This window comes from Lygodium microphyllum, chromosome 24 (assembly GCF_053477565.2).
Source record: "Lygodium microphyllum isolate KBCC chromosome 24, Lygodium_microphyllum_v1.1.10, whole genome shotgun sequence".
In the NCBI taxonomy this organism is placed as follows: domain Eukaryota; kingdom Viridiplantae; phylum Streptophyta; class Polypodiopsida; order Schizaeales; family Lygodiaceae; genus Lygodium; species Lygodium microphyllum.
In genome coordinates this window covers 67,838,903-67,855,911 of record NC_141158.1, presented here as the reverse complement: position 1 = coordinate 67,855,911, position 17,009 = coordinate 67,838,903, and the positions used below count along the sequence as shown (strand labels likewise).

Here is a 17,009-nt window from a genome sequence, read left to right as displayed (position 1 = left end):
AATATCTTCATAGTCTTCTCTCTCAATCTCTCATATACAATCACTTTGTTTGAGTAGAATTGGCTATCTCTGACCCTCTCTCTCTCACTCTATCAATAATACATCATATCCTCACTACAATCTCTCTAAATTACTCTCAATAATCCTTCTTAGGTCGTGGATACCCCTCCCAAGAGGTATGTCTGATATGAAGAGTCACCAGAGCCACTACAGTGTCCTTTCATAGCTCACTACTGTCACTTCACTCTAGTCTTCACTTGAGTCTTTGGAAGCTACTTTTTCCACTTCTTTCAGCTCTTTTGCACTTGTATTCACCTGTTTCCAAGGCTAGAAAACTTTCCCAAAGTCACACATACATTCCACAAAACACTTACAGAAGCATACAGAACAGTCTACAAAACAATACCAGAACAGCTACAGTACAGAACAGAACAGAACAGAGACAGAAGCAGAAGCTCTACAGAAGACCTACAGAAGGTTACAGAAGGTTATCAAAACCACATAACTCACTCTCAAACCATTCCAAACTCTTCAAAAACTATTCAATAAACTTTCACAATATCTCATTCTTCATTAATCAATACTCCATCCCTCTTTACAGAAGACAATCAGAACAAAACAGACCAAAACAGAGCAAAACAGAAGGTATACAGAACCAATCAGAACCTATCAGAACATCACAGAACCACCAACAAACATCATGATCTTCCAAAACTCAATCATTATCATCCAAAACACTCTCAAACCACTTCCAAATCAATCAATCATCCTCTCAAAAACAACAAAAATCTGCCAAAAAACAAGTCATTTCAACACTCAACATATCCCCACACTTAATAAGGAAGCGTCCTCGCGACCCAGGAAAAAGGGAATACAAGTTCAGTTGAAAAGCTCAACTTTGATCGTCAATATCTCCTCAAAAAGAATTCATCCACCACGACCCCAACTTATAACATGTTTCTAATATAAAAATACAAAGAAAGGAAAACCCTTTATACATTAATACCTCTTATTAAACTAAAAATCACAACAAATTTGTAAAGGATATAAAAGTTTGTTTCTTCTTCATCTGCATCTGCTTCAACTCTCCAACTACGACCCCAACACCACAATTCTCCAAAACGTAGCTCGTACACGAAATCCAATAGGAAACCACCACATTCTTTTTACATAAATGAACTCACAACACAAACACTAATACAGAACACAACCATCTGAATGACTTCTTCAAAAAGAAAGATTTTCATTAAAAGCTTCCACCATACATTGGAAAGGTATCAATGAAGATGATCCCTCTTAAAAGATTGATGTTGTCGGAAACGATCCATAGATAAGGATTCATCTACAATGTTTTTGGGAGGATTTTGAAAAAATTGGAGACAGCACATCCTTTCCAACAGGACCAGGTATCTGCTAGGCAAACAGAGGGCATGAAAATACAATATCTTCTGCTGCTGGGAATCAATGCTAACATTGACATTCATGCACAACTTTGGAATAGGCTTGGAATCATTATGAGAGTGCCTATGCATATACGCCAGGTACCAAGCAAAGTGAGCAGTTAATCTCACTGAGAGATCGGCAGACTGTGAATACTGCTGGGCAAAATGAACATAATTCTGATAAGCTTGACTGGAAGCTATCCATTCTCCTGGAATTACTGGCCAATTAATCTGAGGTCCTGTAAGGCAATCATCCGAAATCCATCCCCTTCTTCTGGAAATCTGATTATCAAACCCGTCACAGTCACTAACCAGCTGAGGTGGTTGAGATATGGAAGTGTTAGGAGAGGGTCGTGGAATAAGGGAAAGTGGATGAAGGGAAGGATAGAAAAAATCATAAAAGGAAGAAAAGGTTAAAGAAGGAGTGGCAGAAATTTGTAGGGAATCACTAAGGAAGGGTGTTAACTGATAAATAGGAAATGTAGAGGGTACATTAATGGATGGAGAAGGACAGGGCGGAGAAGGGGAAAATACCCTATCCTCAATAAAGGAACAGTAAGTGAAAATAGGAATTTGAGGGAAAGATGAAGGTTGGAAAAGAAGGGGTAAAATAATTGTGGAATTAGATTGACAAAGGGAAAAATATATAGCATAGCGGTGAGCCATTTGTTGGTAATAGAGGAGGGTAGGAACAGAAGGTCCTAAGAGAGATCGTCGATGATAGGCATCAAAGAAGGTAGCATCAAATGGATTATGCTTTGAAAGATAGGTTAAGAGATCCATCCTCAGTTGATTAGTACTCTGGGCAAAGGTAGGAGTTGTGTTTTGTCTTTGATTGAGGACCACCGAATCAATCATGGGATGCCACGAATTATCATGACAATCAACTACTTTGGAGGAATAACTCTGGAACATGTCAGCTATGCGCAACTCCAAATGATTGACATACAAAACAGCCTGTAAGACCACATCCCCCACATACCATGCCATATCTACCTCATCTGGAATTAACAAGTCTCCTCGTAGATACATGTACGACATCAACATGGTATCTAGTGTGACAGAATCTTCAAAAACCATTCTGACTACCTCTGTCAACAACTCAGTAGACCAAGCCCCACTCCAGCCATCCTCTGGAAAAGGTAAATCCATCGTGGAAAGCTTCATGTAGAAAACCAACTTCTGTAAGTGGTAGTGGACAAAGAAAGAATGGTCTGGTAAGACATGTTCCTGAAACTGTTCAAAGGTAGACCATAACAAGTCCATTCTGGACTGCAATCTTTCCACTTTATCTTGAAATAGAAGGCACAAAGTAGCCTGTCTCTGAAGAGCAGCCAAGTCCTGCTGTGAAAGAGAAGGAATCAATGGAACAGGAGGGCTTGGAGGAACAGAGCGGGACTTTGCAAGTTGATCTTGCAACTGCTGGATTTGGGAGGCTTGGTTGGCCACTGTGTCATTAGCCATCTGTAAAGCTGAAAGCTTGTCATCTAAGAGAGCTTGGAATTCCTTCACTTCTCTGGACATCCTCTCCTTCTCTGCTGAAAGGCTAGTAACCTGGGATTGAGCTTCGAATAACTGGGTCTTCAAAGAAGAAATCTCATCGCTTTGGGTGGCAACCAGTTGGGTTTGCTGTTCCATTTGCTTAAATAAATCTGCTAGGGTATCCTTAGCAGAAGCTAACTCAGATGTTGCCTTATGCAACTGGTCCTTAGCCTGCATGAGCTCTTCATAAAAAGACGCGTACAGTTGTTGAACACAGGCTGTCACTGACAATTCAATGGAACTTTGAATATCCTTGCAGAGGAAAGGAATGGCATCTCCTGAGACGAGACTGTTCAGGGAAGGAACTGAGATCTCCAAGGAGCCTTCTCGATGTGCTCTGAACAGGTTAGTACAAGTGAGATACCCAAGAAGATCACTGGCAGAGGTAGCAGGGATAGGCACTGAAGGAAGTACGGAAGGAGCTTTATCCGCTACCCTCTTCAAGCGTTTGCGCTATATGACCAGGGGAGGCGGAGAATCATCATCCTCTATGTCAATGGGTTCTGACTCTTCTGAAGGTGGAGGAGGAGGTACTGGATCTGATGGAGGAGGTGGAGGCACAGTCTTCTGTAAACCTGAATAGGTCAAGAAGGCAGACAAATATGATCCATATGTGACATTGGTAACATTACCCCTGGTGACTTTAACAAAATGCTGATCCATTTTAGTGAGGAGGTAAGTGCTCCAATCAATAGCAACATTAATTTAATGAAGGGTTGATTTTAATAATTATTAAAAATGGGTGAATTTTTATTAGGTGATAAATCTTAGCAAGAAAACAGCGGTTCCTTATTAGAAATTAAATTACCAATTATTAGGTGAAGGGGTGCAGTTATTCGATTCCCGGACTTCGATACCCGAGTAGGTCTCTAAATGCAAGTTCATTGATTACAAATTAAGGTGATGTGGAGCGCTTTTTTGCCAGCGCGTGCTCATGTGACGGCTGGTTCTTTTTAATAAAAAATTAAAGTGCCTCTTTAGCGCACGTAGTGCGTGCTAAGTGAACGGCGGGTTTATTTTAATTAAAAAGTATGTGTGTGTTGAGTGCGAATGCGCGTGGAAACTGTGAGTGAATAAAGAGTTCATTTTAACAATTAATTTGTGATTAAGGGGGGAAAGGAAAATAAATAAAACACATAAAATAAATACCTGGAAGGGGTATGTATGTAATGCAGAAATGCGCTCTTCTCAATCCAAAAATATCTGGATTTGGGTTTCGAGACGGTTAGTTGGGGTGTTGGATGAAAAAGGTCGTTTTTTGTTTTAAATGTTATGGATGTGTGTGATTTAGTGTGAAAGAATTTAGATGTGAAAGAAAATATGATGACAGCTAAGAAAAATATGCCAAAAATAAATAAAAATGGGAAGGAAAGGGTTAGGAATTTTTCAGAAATTAATTGGGAATTTTTGAGTATTTTTTATGAATTTTTATCATATTTTTGGGTATTTGGAAAGAGGTTGGAATTTTAAAATGGGCAAAAATAATTTTATCTGAAATGTACAAGTTGAGAAAAATATGGCCATGGGATTTTTTCAGAATGTAAAGTGGTTTGTAATGATTTATTTTGTATTGGGCAATGGTTGTGTTGTTTTTTTTTTGGTTTTGTGTGTATTTTTGTAAATTAATTAATTATTTGGAAATATGTGTTCCATGTGTAAAAATATTGTAAAGTGAAAAAGGAATGGAAAAAGGTCAAGGGGGGTGAGAGGAATTTTTTAGAATTTTTTTAAAGAAGTGTTTGGGGTAGTTTTTACGAATTTAAAATGAGGTTGTGTTGGTTGTTTGTTTGGGTTTTTTTTCTGTTTTTTTTCCTTTCGCGTTGTCAAATTCATTTATGATGATTGATTTTAAATTGAAGTGTGTTTAATGGAGGTGCGAATGTGTTTTGTTTTTTTTTTTTAAATGATATGCGAGATAGCAAAAGGAATACCCGGACACGCGTGACAGCTCGCATGCATGAACCAGCACGCACCACCTCAATCAGCAAAGTCAAACGCGCGTCCCGCGCGTGAACAACAGCTTTTAAAAAAAATACTCCCGCGCGAACATTACACATACGCTGGTGCGCACACGAACAACTGTCGAGGAAGGGGAGGTGAAGCCAACGAGGATTTTGGGGAAAGTTGGTTAAGGGGAGGAGGGGGCGAATGGGTTTGAGGGATGGGTATGGGAGGAATGAGGGGTAGAAAGGGTGGGGGTTAGTGGTGTGTGAAGGGGGGTTTGTGCGTGTGTGTGTATAGGTGCGGAAGGAAGGGGGTGAGGTGGGAAAGGGGTTTAGTGGGGGGTGAATGGGGGTGGTGGGTTTGAATGGGTGGGAAGGGGGGCTTGTATGGGGGTGTGCAGTGGGTTGCAGGTCTGGTTGCAGAGGGGGAAGGGGGCTGTAGGTAGAGGGGTTCAGCGGGTTGGGAATGGTGGGGGGAAGGGGGGCTTAGTGGGGGGTGGGGGTGGGAATGGGGTACAGTGGAGGACGCCACGTGGAGGAGGGAGGGTCAACGAGGACGCCACGTGGAGGACAGCACAGGCAGGGAGGGCGTAGGACAGCGTCGTCGGCAGAGGGCGCTGTCGGCGGTGGGCAGGAAGGCGCCGATGATGGACTGCGGGGGCGAAGGCTCACGGCGCTCGGCGGCGGCAAAGAGGAGGCACGCGGCGGTGCTTCAGAGGGCTGCACGGCGGCGAGGTGCAGTAGCCACAGGCGGCAAGAGGCCCAATCGGCGGGGCAGGGCCTCGTGGAGTCGGCGACGGCAGCGAGGAGGCACGTGGCGGCGCTGGGCGAGGAGGGAGGTGGAGCGAAGGTCTCACGGCGCTGTCGGCGGCAGGGACGAAGGCCTCGGCCGCGGGCATGTGTCGTGGGGGAGGGGAGAAGAGGGAGGTGAAGGAGGGGAAGGAGGAGGGTGAGAGGGAGGAGCAGAGGAGGAGGAGGGGATGGAGGAGGGAGGAGAACGCTGAGGGAGAAGGAGACGGTTGGGGGACGGGGAGAGAGAAAGGAGGGTAGGGGGGAGATAGGGGAGGGTGGACATGGGGGGAGGATGGGCAGGGACAAGGGAGGTGGGCAGGGTGGGCGGGCAGGGGTAGGGGAGGATGGACATGGGCAAGGGGTTGGGTAGGGTCAAGAGGGGGCGTATCCCCGTCCCGCGCACGTGCGCGGGGCGGGGTAAAAAAATTTGCCGTGACGGGATTGAAATGGCACCGGGATGACGGTAGGGGTTATGCGGACACGACCAGGGCGCGTGGGGATGCGTAAAATCGAAAAAGGGCGCGTTCACGCGCAAAACGGGCGCGCGAATACATGTAAAAATAAAGAAAATTTAATAACTCCCAATCCGGACTTCAAAACGAAATAGCGTAAAAACAAAAAGTGGGAAGGACGGCAGGCGCAAGAGAAGAAAAATATACGACGGAGATTCCGGGAGGGGTAAAGGGCGGTCATGTGCAAAAAACACAAAAAATGAACCAAAAAACGCAATTAAAAATTAATAGCGGGAAATCCGTGCATCGGAATGAGGTGCAAAAAAAGGGAAAACTGTACAAAAAGATGTGCCCGACAATCCTATCACATCAAAACATGATTCCGATGGAGATGAAACGCGTTCACATGAGAAAAACCCAAAAATAAACCCAAAAATGGGATCGAAAATTAATATCGGACAAACCATTCACCGGAATAACATGCAGTAAGAAGGAAAAATGTCCACAGGAAGAAGTGGCGTAGGGTTATCACGTTAAAGCGCAGTTCCGGTGGAAGTAAGAAGAGTTCACATGCGAAAAACACCAAAAATACTCCCGAAAACATATTTAAAAATTAATAAGTAAAAATCCGAAAGTCGAAAGAGGGTGGAGGAAAAAGGAAAAAGGTGGGGAAAGGCACAAGGGACATGGCTGTCAAATCAAATTGGAATTCCGATGCAAATAGGGCAAGTTCACATGGAAAAATGTCAAAAAGACGCACGAAAAAGTCGTAAAAAACCGGAAAATTAATAATGGACAAACCGTGTATCGGAATGATGCAAAATAAAAAGGAAAAATGTCAGGGGAAAAGTGGTTGGCCGGGCTATGATGTCAGATCATGGTTCCGAAGCAAGAAAAGCGCGTTCACATGGAAAACCGGCTAAATTACGCAAAATGCTTAAAAATTAATAACTCAAAAACCGTGCACCGGAATAAGGGTAGGTAAAAAGGAAAAATGGTCTGTTCAAAGAGAGGAATAGGGCTATAAAGTTGGACTTGGACTTCAGTGAACGTAGGATGCATTCACATGGTAGGACCTCAAAATCAGGGAATGAAGGAAAACTGTAAGGGAATAGCCCCAAGTGTGGGTGGAAAAGGAACGGTCGGGTGGGAAGGGACCCCATCAGGGTAACAGCAAATCATGGCATACATGCATGAACAGGTTAAGGCATATGCAGAAAGGTATGCAATGTAGACGCGCAGGGACGCGTCCCCACACTTAAGACCTTAACGGATAGGGTTAACCGAGCAACAGGGACCTATGACCACGCCACAGACCATCCACTAACGTCCCCACACTTAAAACATGACCGTCACGAAGAAACCAAAGTGGGAGGGTTAGAAAAACTTGGCCCATTTCGTCAAGAATCAAGGTTGAGTGTCGACGGCACGTCCAGTGTGGTTGTCGGCACTGGAGGGACCAAGGCATCTTCTCGGCACACGTTCGTCATGGCGGGGACCACACGGCAGCACCCAGGGAGGTAGCTGATGGAAGGAATCACAGGAAATTTATCGATGATGAGGGATATTGCACTCAACTCACAGTCACTCAATTGGAATGAAAGAACAGTCACTCACCCCATGACTAATATCACTTGAGGAAAAAGGATTGAAACCCATATCTCATACCTGGTTGAGGAATCGACAAGGGGGCAATGGCGCAGAAGGAGTATGCCAGGGTGCACAGTTGATGGTGCATTAGTGCGTCCAACCCGTCTGGCATAAGTGCAAGGAGGAAGGCAAGGGAGCCTTATGGTGCAATGTACAGAACAAGGTGACATGTCTGGTGTTGACGGTAAAGACCCATCCCGTGGGTGCACAGGGAAAGTGGAACATACCTGACTCCAAGTGTCGTAACGTCCCTCAATCTCACCTCTCAGTAATTGATTGAAGAAACTCCAGTCACACTCATCCCACCCTCTGTCTCACTCTCTGTTGATAGATACAAGAGGGCAGCCTTTTCCTGAAACTCGTTGATGTAATCCTCACAGTCACTTGTGCAAAGGTTGTATGCCTTGTGCGCATTTGATGGTGCAACTGTGCATCCCGTCCTATGCCAGCATATGGTGCAAGAAGGAAGGCCAGGGAGCCTTATAATGCAGTGCACAGAAACAAATCGTGCTTTGTGCATTGAGAGGCCCATCCCGTGTGTGCAACACTTCATTCACACTTCTCACCTCTCGGTAATTGATTTAAGGGGAAAAGACTGGTCTCTCGACCCACCCTCTGTCTCACTCTCTATTGATAGATACAGAGGGCAACCTTACTCACTTCCCCATCCGATTAGGATGAAAGCTCACATCACTCAACTGTTTGTCGATGAAGATCGCGTCATGAGTTGTTGAAGAGGAGGCATACCCAGGGAGGTAGCCACCAAATTGAACGTTGTATTGGACAGGAACATGTCGTCTGCTAGAGGACAGGTAGTCACTTTGCAAAGAGACCCAGGACACAGCGTACCAAGGGAGGCAGCTTCGGAATTGGATCCTGGAAATATCAATTAATGAATCCACTTTCTGGACTGCTGGGTGTTACCACCTTTTCCACAGCCAACTTCTCGCCCAAGGGTGTTTACCACCTTTTCTTGGAACGAGGCCTGCTATGACAGGGAATTGCTTCCTTTTCTCTCATAACAGATTTTTTTCTCTTGTTCTTTTTCTTGTTTTCCTCTATTCTCGAGGGTGTTTCCACCTTTTCTCGAAGAATAGGTCGGCATGACAGGGACCTAAGTCCTTTTCTCCCATGACCGATATGTTTTGTTTTTTTTTCTTCTTTTTTTTTCAATATTGAGCAAGGGAATGATAGAAAGACCATTAGTCAGAATCCACCTCGCCACTGTCGCTGGTGGAAAATAGAGGATAAGAGATCAAGGCTGAAAGGGGGTTTGGAGGGGACAGAGGGTTGCGTCCACCTCATCAGAAGTGGCTGAAGAACGGCTATCAGAAGTAGCATCATAACAAGTACAGTGCCGTGCCAACGAGGGAAAAGATCAAGTGACCGTAATTGTCAAGATCCCCAAGGAGGGAAGTACTTCTTCAGGCGATATCCATTGATCAGAAAGGGATCATCAGAGGCATCAATGGTCTGTACTTGGACAGAGCCATTAGGGTTGACTGCAAGTACCTTATAGGGGCCCATCCACCGCTGTTGGAGCTTGCCAGGAAACTTGCCAAAGCTTGAATCATAGGCTAGGACCAAATCACCTTCTTTGAACTCCTTGTGCTTGATGAAGCTATCATGGTAAGCCGTACGTCGAGCTTGCGTGGCTTCCATGCACTGTAGAGCCATCCTATGAATTTCGCCCAAACATTCCAAGTGCAGGAGACGACGTTGCAGTGAATCATCATCCCCCAAACGCTCTTTGATAGCCACTCTCAAAGAGGGTAATTCCAGTTCAACAGGAAAAACAACTTCTGTACCATACACCAACTGGAAAGGTGTCTGTCCCGTTGCTGCTTTATGGGAGGTTCTGTACGCCCAGAGGGCCTCTGTAAGTTGATCGTCCCAATCACGACGATGTGCGGCAATTGTTCTTGTCAGAATTGAGCAGAGGATGTGATTGGTGACTTCGACTTGGCCGTTGGCTCTGGGGTAATAAGGAGTGGACTTGCGATGGCGGATCTTATACAACTCTGTCAATTCTTCCATGACTTTGTTAAGGAGATGAGTGCCTCTATCACTTACCAGCTCTAAGGGACTACCAAAACGGGTGATGATATTCTCGTACATGAACAGGGCCACGCTATTAGCATCGTCCCGCTTTAGGGCTTTAGCTTCACACCACTTTGTAACATAATCCGTGCATACGAGGATGTATCGGTTCTGTTTCCTTCTGGTAGGAGGATTGATCGGACCTACGAAGTCGATGTCCCACTTCTCAAACGGCTTCAAAGGAAGGATAGGTTGCAGTGGCATGGCACTTGTCTTTGTGGGTTTCCCCATTCTTTGACAAGCATCACATCTTTTACAGTAATCATAGGCATCCTTGTGAATGGTAGGCCACCAATATCCTGCTAGCAGAGCCTTCCTGGCTATAGCTTCTCCTGCAAAGTGACCTCCACATGGCTTGTCATGGCAAGCCTTTAGAACAATCCCAATCTCTTCTCCTGCAACACATCTTCTGAGCACTTCATCTTTGCCTTTCTTGTACAGTGCACCACCTAGCAGGGTGTATGGGGCTGATTCTAGCATGAGCTTCTTCCTTTCCCGACTAGAAATACCAGGAGGGTACTGTTGGGTTGCCAACAGATTGGCAATGTCTGCATACCAGGGAGTTACAGTTTCTACCAAGAATAGGGAAGCATCAGGGAGGTCTGGATCATCCTGCTCCTCGTCTGCAGTTTGTGGGATACGCGACAGATGATCAGCCAGAACATGGGAACGGCCAGGCTTAGTAATCACCTCAAAGTCGAACTCCTGGAATAAAAGGAGCCATCTCATCATTCGTCCTTTCACATCCGCTTTGTTCATCAAGAAGGACAGGGCCTCATGATCCACATAAAATTTAAAGTGGGTGGATAGGAGGTAGTGGCGGAACTTCTCCAGGGCAAACACCATTGCCAAGCACTCCAGCTCTGTCACTGTATAGTTCCGTTCCCTATCAGTGACTTTTCGGCTTGCGTAATAGATCGGTTGATCCAACTTCGAGGAGCCCTTTTGGCATAGGACTGCGCCTAAGCCTTCAATAGATGCATCAATGTGTACATGGAACTCTTTCGTCCAATCACGAGGTTGCAGAATGGGTGCCTCAATCAGACACTGCTTCAAAGTGTGAAAGGCTTTGTCACATTCGTCCATCCAAGTAAACTTTGCATCTTTCCTCAGAAGCTTGTGCAAGGAGGTTGCCTTTGTCGCGAAATGAGCTATGAACTGTCTGTAGTAACCCACATGACCTAAGAATCCCCTCAACTGTTTGAGGTTGGTGGGTGTGGTCAGAGCTGCGATCTTTTCAATCTTTGCAGGGTCTGTTGATATCCCTTGTGCAGAGACAATGTGGCCCAACAGAACTCCAGAAGAGACCCCAAAGATGCATTTGTCGGGGTTGAGAGAAATCCCATACTCCCGGCATCGGTCAAAGCATTGTTCTAGGTGTTCCCAGTGTTCACGGATCAAACTATAGACACAGAAGTCATCCAAATATACCTCAATAAAGTCATGCAGATGATTTTGAAATGCGGCCATCATGACTCGTTGGAAAGTAGCAGGGGCATTGCAGAGCCCAAATGGCATCACTCGGTAAGCGTAGGTCCCCCATTCTGTGGTGAAGGTTGTTTTGGATTGGTCTTCTTCTGCGATTTGGACTTGGTTGTATCCGCTGAATCCATCCAGAAGAGAATAAAGTTCATGTCCTGCCACTGTGTCCAACAGTTGGTCTGTGAAAGGGATAGGAAAGTGATCCTTCTTTGTCTTGGAATTAAGCTTTCAGAAATCCACACATATTCACAATTTTCCATTCTTCTTGGGTACAACCACGATGGGTGAAACCCATTCACTATTTGCCACTGGATAGATGAATTCGGCTTCCAGAAGCTTGAGCAGCTCCGCTTTCACCAATGTGGAATAATTCGGGTTCATTCGCCTCTGTCGTTGCCATACTGGCTTGGCATCAGGCTCCAAGTCAATATGATGTTGACATATTGTGGGATCAATCCCCTTTAGGTCTTTGTAAGACCATGCAAACACGTCCAAATTTTCTTTCAACAAGTTGTACAAGGTTGACAACTCCTCTTCTGGAAGACTGCTACCCACCTTCAAGTGGCGTTCAGTGCCTTCTGCATCCACAAAGGTTAACTGCCTTTCACCTTCTATTTCACGGATGAAGGTCCCGCGGACTGCTTCTGGGTACAAATCTGAATCCTTCAAGGGAGTGGTATCCTCTTCTGATGTCCCACTAGAACCAACTTCTTCTTCTGGTGGAGACTTAGGTTGCTCCTTAAGATGTTGGAATGAGATTAGAGCTGTTTCCGGTTTGGTTTCAAGAGTAATTACCTCTTGGCGTGAAGACTCATCTTCTGATGATACATCCAGGAACGTCACATAACAGGGACCCTCTGATGCCTGTTGGGTTTGTGGGACTGGTGCTTGTTGGCATGGTGCATCATCATCATCTTTCTTTGACAAGGATGGGTGAGGACGGCATGAGCCATTGCTAAAAGACGGCTTGTTCTTCTTAATCCATTTCTTATAAAGGTTTTGCATATGAGAAGATCCATTTACCAGACCAAATGGTACCATCATCCTTCTGTCCCATAGCATGAGCTCGTCTGTTTCTGATACTTCTGGAACTTCTTCTCCAAATGTATCCTCTTCAGGTGGGATAGCTTCTTCTCGCTCACTTTCATAACCTTCTTCATCCATATTATATTCATCCTCTTCTGTCTCTGTCTCTGCTTCTGCTTCTGCTTCTGTCTCTGCGTCTGCTTCTGCTTCTGCTTCTGCTTCTGCCTCTGTAGGAGCTCTGTAACAAAAGAATAGATTCTCTGTTTCCTCTCCTGTCTCTGTCTCTGTTTCTGCTATGGCCATGTAACAGGGAGAGCAGTACATCCATGCTTCGATCTCACTGTCAGAAGTGATTTCAGAAGTCATTCCTGGTTCAGGCAGGAAGTATTCACCCATTGATAATGGCTTTGCATCTTTTGGAAGTCGGCTTACAGTATCCACTATTAAGGAATGTGCCACTGTTTTCTTGGGAAGGATCTGTTTGACAGCATCTTCGTCTATTGACGTTCCATCTGTAGCCTCATTAGGGGAGTCAGAAGATAATTCCAAGGAGGTGGATCCATGTCCTTTTTGAGAACCATACAATTTCAGCACCACTTTGTTGGGTCCTCTACCCAAGGTCAAGGTTCCTTTGAACCAATCCGTCCGTGCTCGAGCTTCAAAAAGCCATGATCTGCCCAGTAACAGAGGATAGGATGTACCATAAGAGTTTGGCTTCACCACCAGATAGGTTAGCCAATAATCTTTTCCAGTCACTGTAGTCTTCACATATGGGAGAATGCCCAAAGGCTTGATTCTACTCTGATCCGCCAGTCTGATGAGCCATTGGGTGGGTTGCACACCTTGTAAGCCTAGATCCTTCATTGTAACATCCGTCATAATGTTCACTGATGAACCACCATCAATCAGTGCATTTGCAATGAAACAGCCTTCTATCCACACGCTAGTCTCTGGAGTACCCGGATCTAGGAAAGCGTTAGCCACATCCACTTCTTTTACAGGCTCTGGAGCCTTGTTGGACTTTGTTGTTGTTGAGGGAGCAATCCTTAAACCACGTCTTCTTGTCAGTATACTTTTGAACCTTTTTCGACAACTGGGAGACAACATCAATAATTGTCGGAATGTGAGGTTTGGTCTAAAGGTATCTAGATCTCTAACTAGATCGTATTCCTTAATAGGATCCACTGGCTTCTCTAACCGGTTAGGGAATGGGGCAACACCCATTTTCATTTTCCCTCTTTCTTCCAATAGAGGAATTACAGGAACTTCTTCTGTCACTTGTGGCACTTCCTCCTCTTCTGTCTCCTGGACCTCTGGTCCTGTCTCTGTAACTGTCTCTGTAACTCTCTGTGGCACTGTAGTGCTCTGTACGGCACTGTTAGGCTCTGTTCTGTTCTATTCTTCTGGTGGAAGACTGAACTTCACTGTTCTGGCAGGAGGGTTATTTTCTTTCTGGATAGGTGGTTCCTTCTGCTTTGCACGCGTGATGGCAGCAACTTCCAATTCCACCAAATTGGAGGTAGGCTCTTGGGCCTTGGCTGGACTATCAGTAGCATTGTTTTTCACTGGGGCTGGGCTTGGACAGTCTTTTGCAGTGTGGCCTTCTCCTTTGCATCTACTGCATAAGGGCTTGTAATCCACTGACCTTCGAGGATTTGGACAATTTGGTGAGATGTGTCCCTTTTCTCCGCATCTGTAACACTCCACTTCTGATCTCTGACCACCGCCAGACTGTCTTCCTCTGTAACTTTGAGAGGGAAATCTTCTGGGTCCGAAATTAGGACCAAACTCTCTAGGCTTGGGTCCAATATCCTGTGTTGTCATTTTGGATTCCAGCAGGTTGAATCTTGCATCTTCTTCCTTCCTTCTCCTATCATGCATCTCCTTTAGAGAGCAAATGTCCTCTGTATGGTTCTTCCGCAAACAGTAGGAACAGAAGGCTCCAGGGATGGTTGGTTTTCGTGTACATTCAGTGGCTAAATGGCCTGCTTGATGACACTTACCACACCAAGTGTTTGACTGCATCACATCTCTTCCTGCTTCTGCAACATTGGATATGCTAGCGGTATTCACTTTCAACGTCTGTAGTTGTTCTGTAATCACATCCATCAACTCCTTTTTGATGTTTGCAACTGAGTTGGATAAATAATCCTTCGAGCTTTCTCCTCCGGACGTATTGGCAGGAGGGTTTTGAGGAGTCTCTGTAATCACTGCATAAACGGGTTGGGCTGGTACAGAGGGGTCTCTGTTCTGGTTCTGATTCAGAGCTCCTGTTTGAATTGTTGGCTGTTGGCTCCAGTTGGTAGGATTCCACTGTTGCTGCTGATTTGTCATTGAGGAAATTGGTTGGGACCATTGTTGTTGTGGTTGAACCATCTTTGAGGCATGGATTGTGGCCATTGTGGATTTGGTGCACTGTACTGTGATACTGGGGGCATCTGTTGGTAAGGGTAGGGAACAGTCCCTGGGACTGCATTTGGTGGATACATCATTCCTGGCATCAGGGGAGGTAGGACTCCTCTTCCTGTATTCATCACTAATCGAGCTTCCACTTCATCGTACAGTCTTGCACCTTTTGTTGTAGCTTGCAGTGTGGCTGGTCTTTGCAGCTCCACAAACTTACGGACTTCTGGTTGTAATCCTCTGAGAAACACCCCCTTCTGAATGCCGTCATCTAGATTATGGTTAGTCCATCTCTTCAAGATGGATTCCATTCGTGAGACATAAGCTTCTACTCTTTCTCCAGAGGATTGACTTAGGTTTATAAATTCCTCTCGCATCCGCTCTTCAAAACCTTCACGCCTGAATTTAGTGAGGAAGGCCAACTTCAGGTCGTCCCATGTGCCAAAAGTTCCTGCTGCTTGTCTCTCATACCACTGAAACGCCGCGCCCTTGAAAGTGGCGAGGAATATTGCTAACCAATGCTCAGGGGTTCTGGCATTGTTAGCCACACATGCTACCATAAACTCTGCTACATGAAGATCGGGGTCTTCATTGTACTCTCCCTTAAAAACTCGCAATGGAACTGCATTCGCTGGCCTGTCATCAATATTTCCAGGACGGATCTGGCTTGGAAGTGGACCTCCAGCAGGAGGAGGAAGGGCTTGATGTGCCATTGGGACTTCTGTAAAGAGTTCCGCAAGGGCGTCAAAGGCGGCTTCTGCTGCGAGCTTGCTCTCGGCTCTGATTCTTGCTTTCTCTCTTCTCACGTACCTCTGGACTCATTCTAACGCTTGCCTCTTTATTGTGTCATTCATCAGGGGTGTGGCTCCACTATATTGTTAGTGCTCCACAGAGGGTTAACAGAAGGCTTCAGTCTCTGGAGGACTCTCTTGCCAACATTTCTTCTACTTCTTTCTTTTCAACGTCCCTGAATTCTGCTTTCATGCCACTGCACAGAGGAAGGTATTCGGTTCTGAAGGTGTCAAAATGCATACGTCTGAGCATTGTGGTGGTGCCATCATCATAGTAATGCCAGCTTCTGATGGTTTCAACTGTGTATGTTGTAAAGAACACTCTGTCTACCAACTTCCAGTGGGTTGCTAATTGAACAAACAGAAGATTATCAGTACACCAAGCATCCCATGTATCTTGCTGTTGAGCGTCCACGAACAAATTCCAACTCTTTTCCTTCTTGTCTTTATGAACCTCTACAGACCAAGAATCCTGAAGCTTCTTCACAATCTCCCACTTGATGTTATCTGGAAACTTCTCAATGAATGCCAAATCTTCCATGTATGGTCATTCTCTCTGTTTTTGCTCTTCAGTTCGTTCCCAAACAGTTTGCCACCAAGATGCAAGTTTCTGTTGCTTCAATAGGAAGAGGAAACTGTCCACCACATAGAGCATGCATCATGATGGTGATGTGTTTCCACCATTGTGGGATGAACTTCTTGTGGAAAGTGGCTTTGATTATGAGAAATTCCAACTCTTCAGTGGAACAAGGAACTTTACAAACATCCATTGAATTCTTCTCTTCTTGGCAATGCCATTTCCTTCATTTTCAGCCTCTTCTGGTGCTTGTTGATGGCAAGTTTCCCCGGCTGCGCACCAAAAACATGGAGCCCTGAGAGGAACACCAAGGAAAAGGGAATTATCTTGCAAGAAAATCTATCTTGTAACATCAACAAGCTTGTTTATCATGTTTTATATTATCACAATGAAGAAAAGAACACCAGGCACAACAAATCTTCATGCAGCATCATGTAGATCTCCCACGGTTTTTAATAGAATCAACCATATTCTTCAATATCTTCACAAAATCCATAAATAAAACAAAGAAAGCAAAGGAATACACCATCTTTGAATGGAAATACATCACATAGTATTCATCTTCAATATCTTCATAGTCTTCTCTCTCAATCTCTCATATACAATCACTTTGTTTGAGTAGAATTGGCTATCTCTGACCCTCTCTCTCTCACTCTATCAATAATACATCATATCCTCACTACAATCTCTCTAAATTACTCTCAATAATCCTTCTTAGGTCGTGGATACCCCTCCCAAGAGGTATGTCTGATATGAAGAGTCACCAGAGCCACTACAGTGTCCTTTCATAGCTCACTACTGTCACTTCA

At 45.0% G+C, this 17,009-nt stretch overlaps 1 non-coding gene across 1 annotated transcript; it reads right to left on the bottom strand.

Annotated features, from left to right (window-relative positions):
* Positions 1-874: 874 nt before the first annotated feature.
* Positions 875-943, bottom strand: LOC148015195 (small nucleolar RNA SNORD36). The gene has a single exon (XR_015688535.1). It is a non-coding gene; the product is annotated as a small nucleolar RNA SNORD36 (small nucleolar RNA).
* Positions 944-17,009: the final 16,066 nt, after the last annotated feature.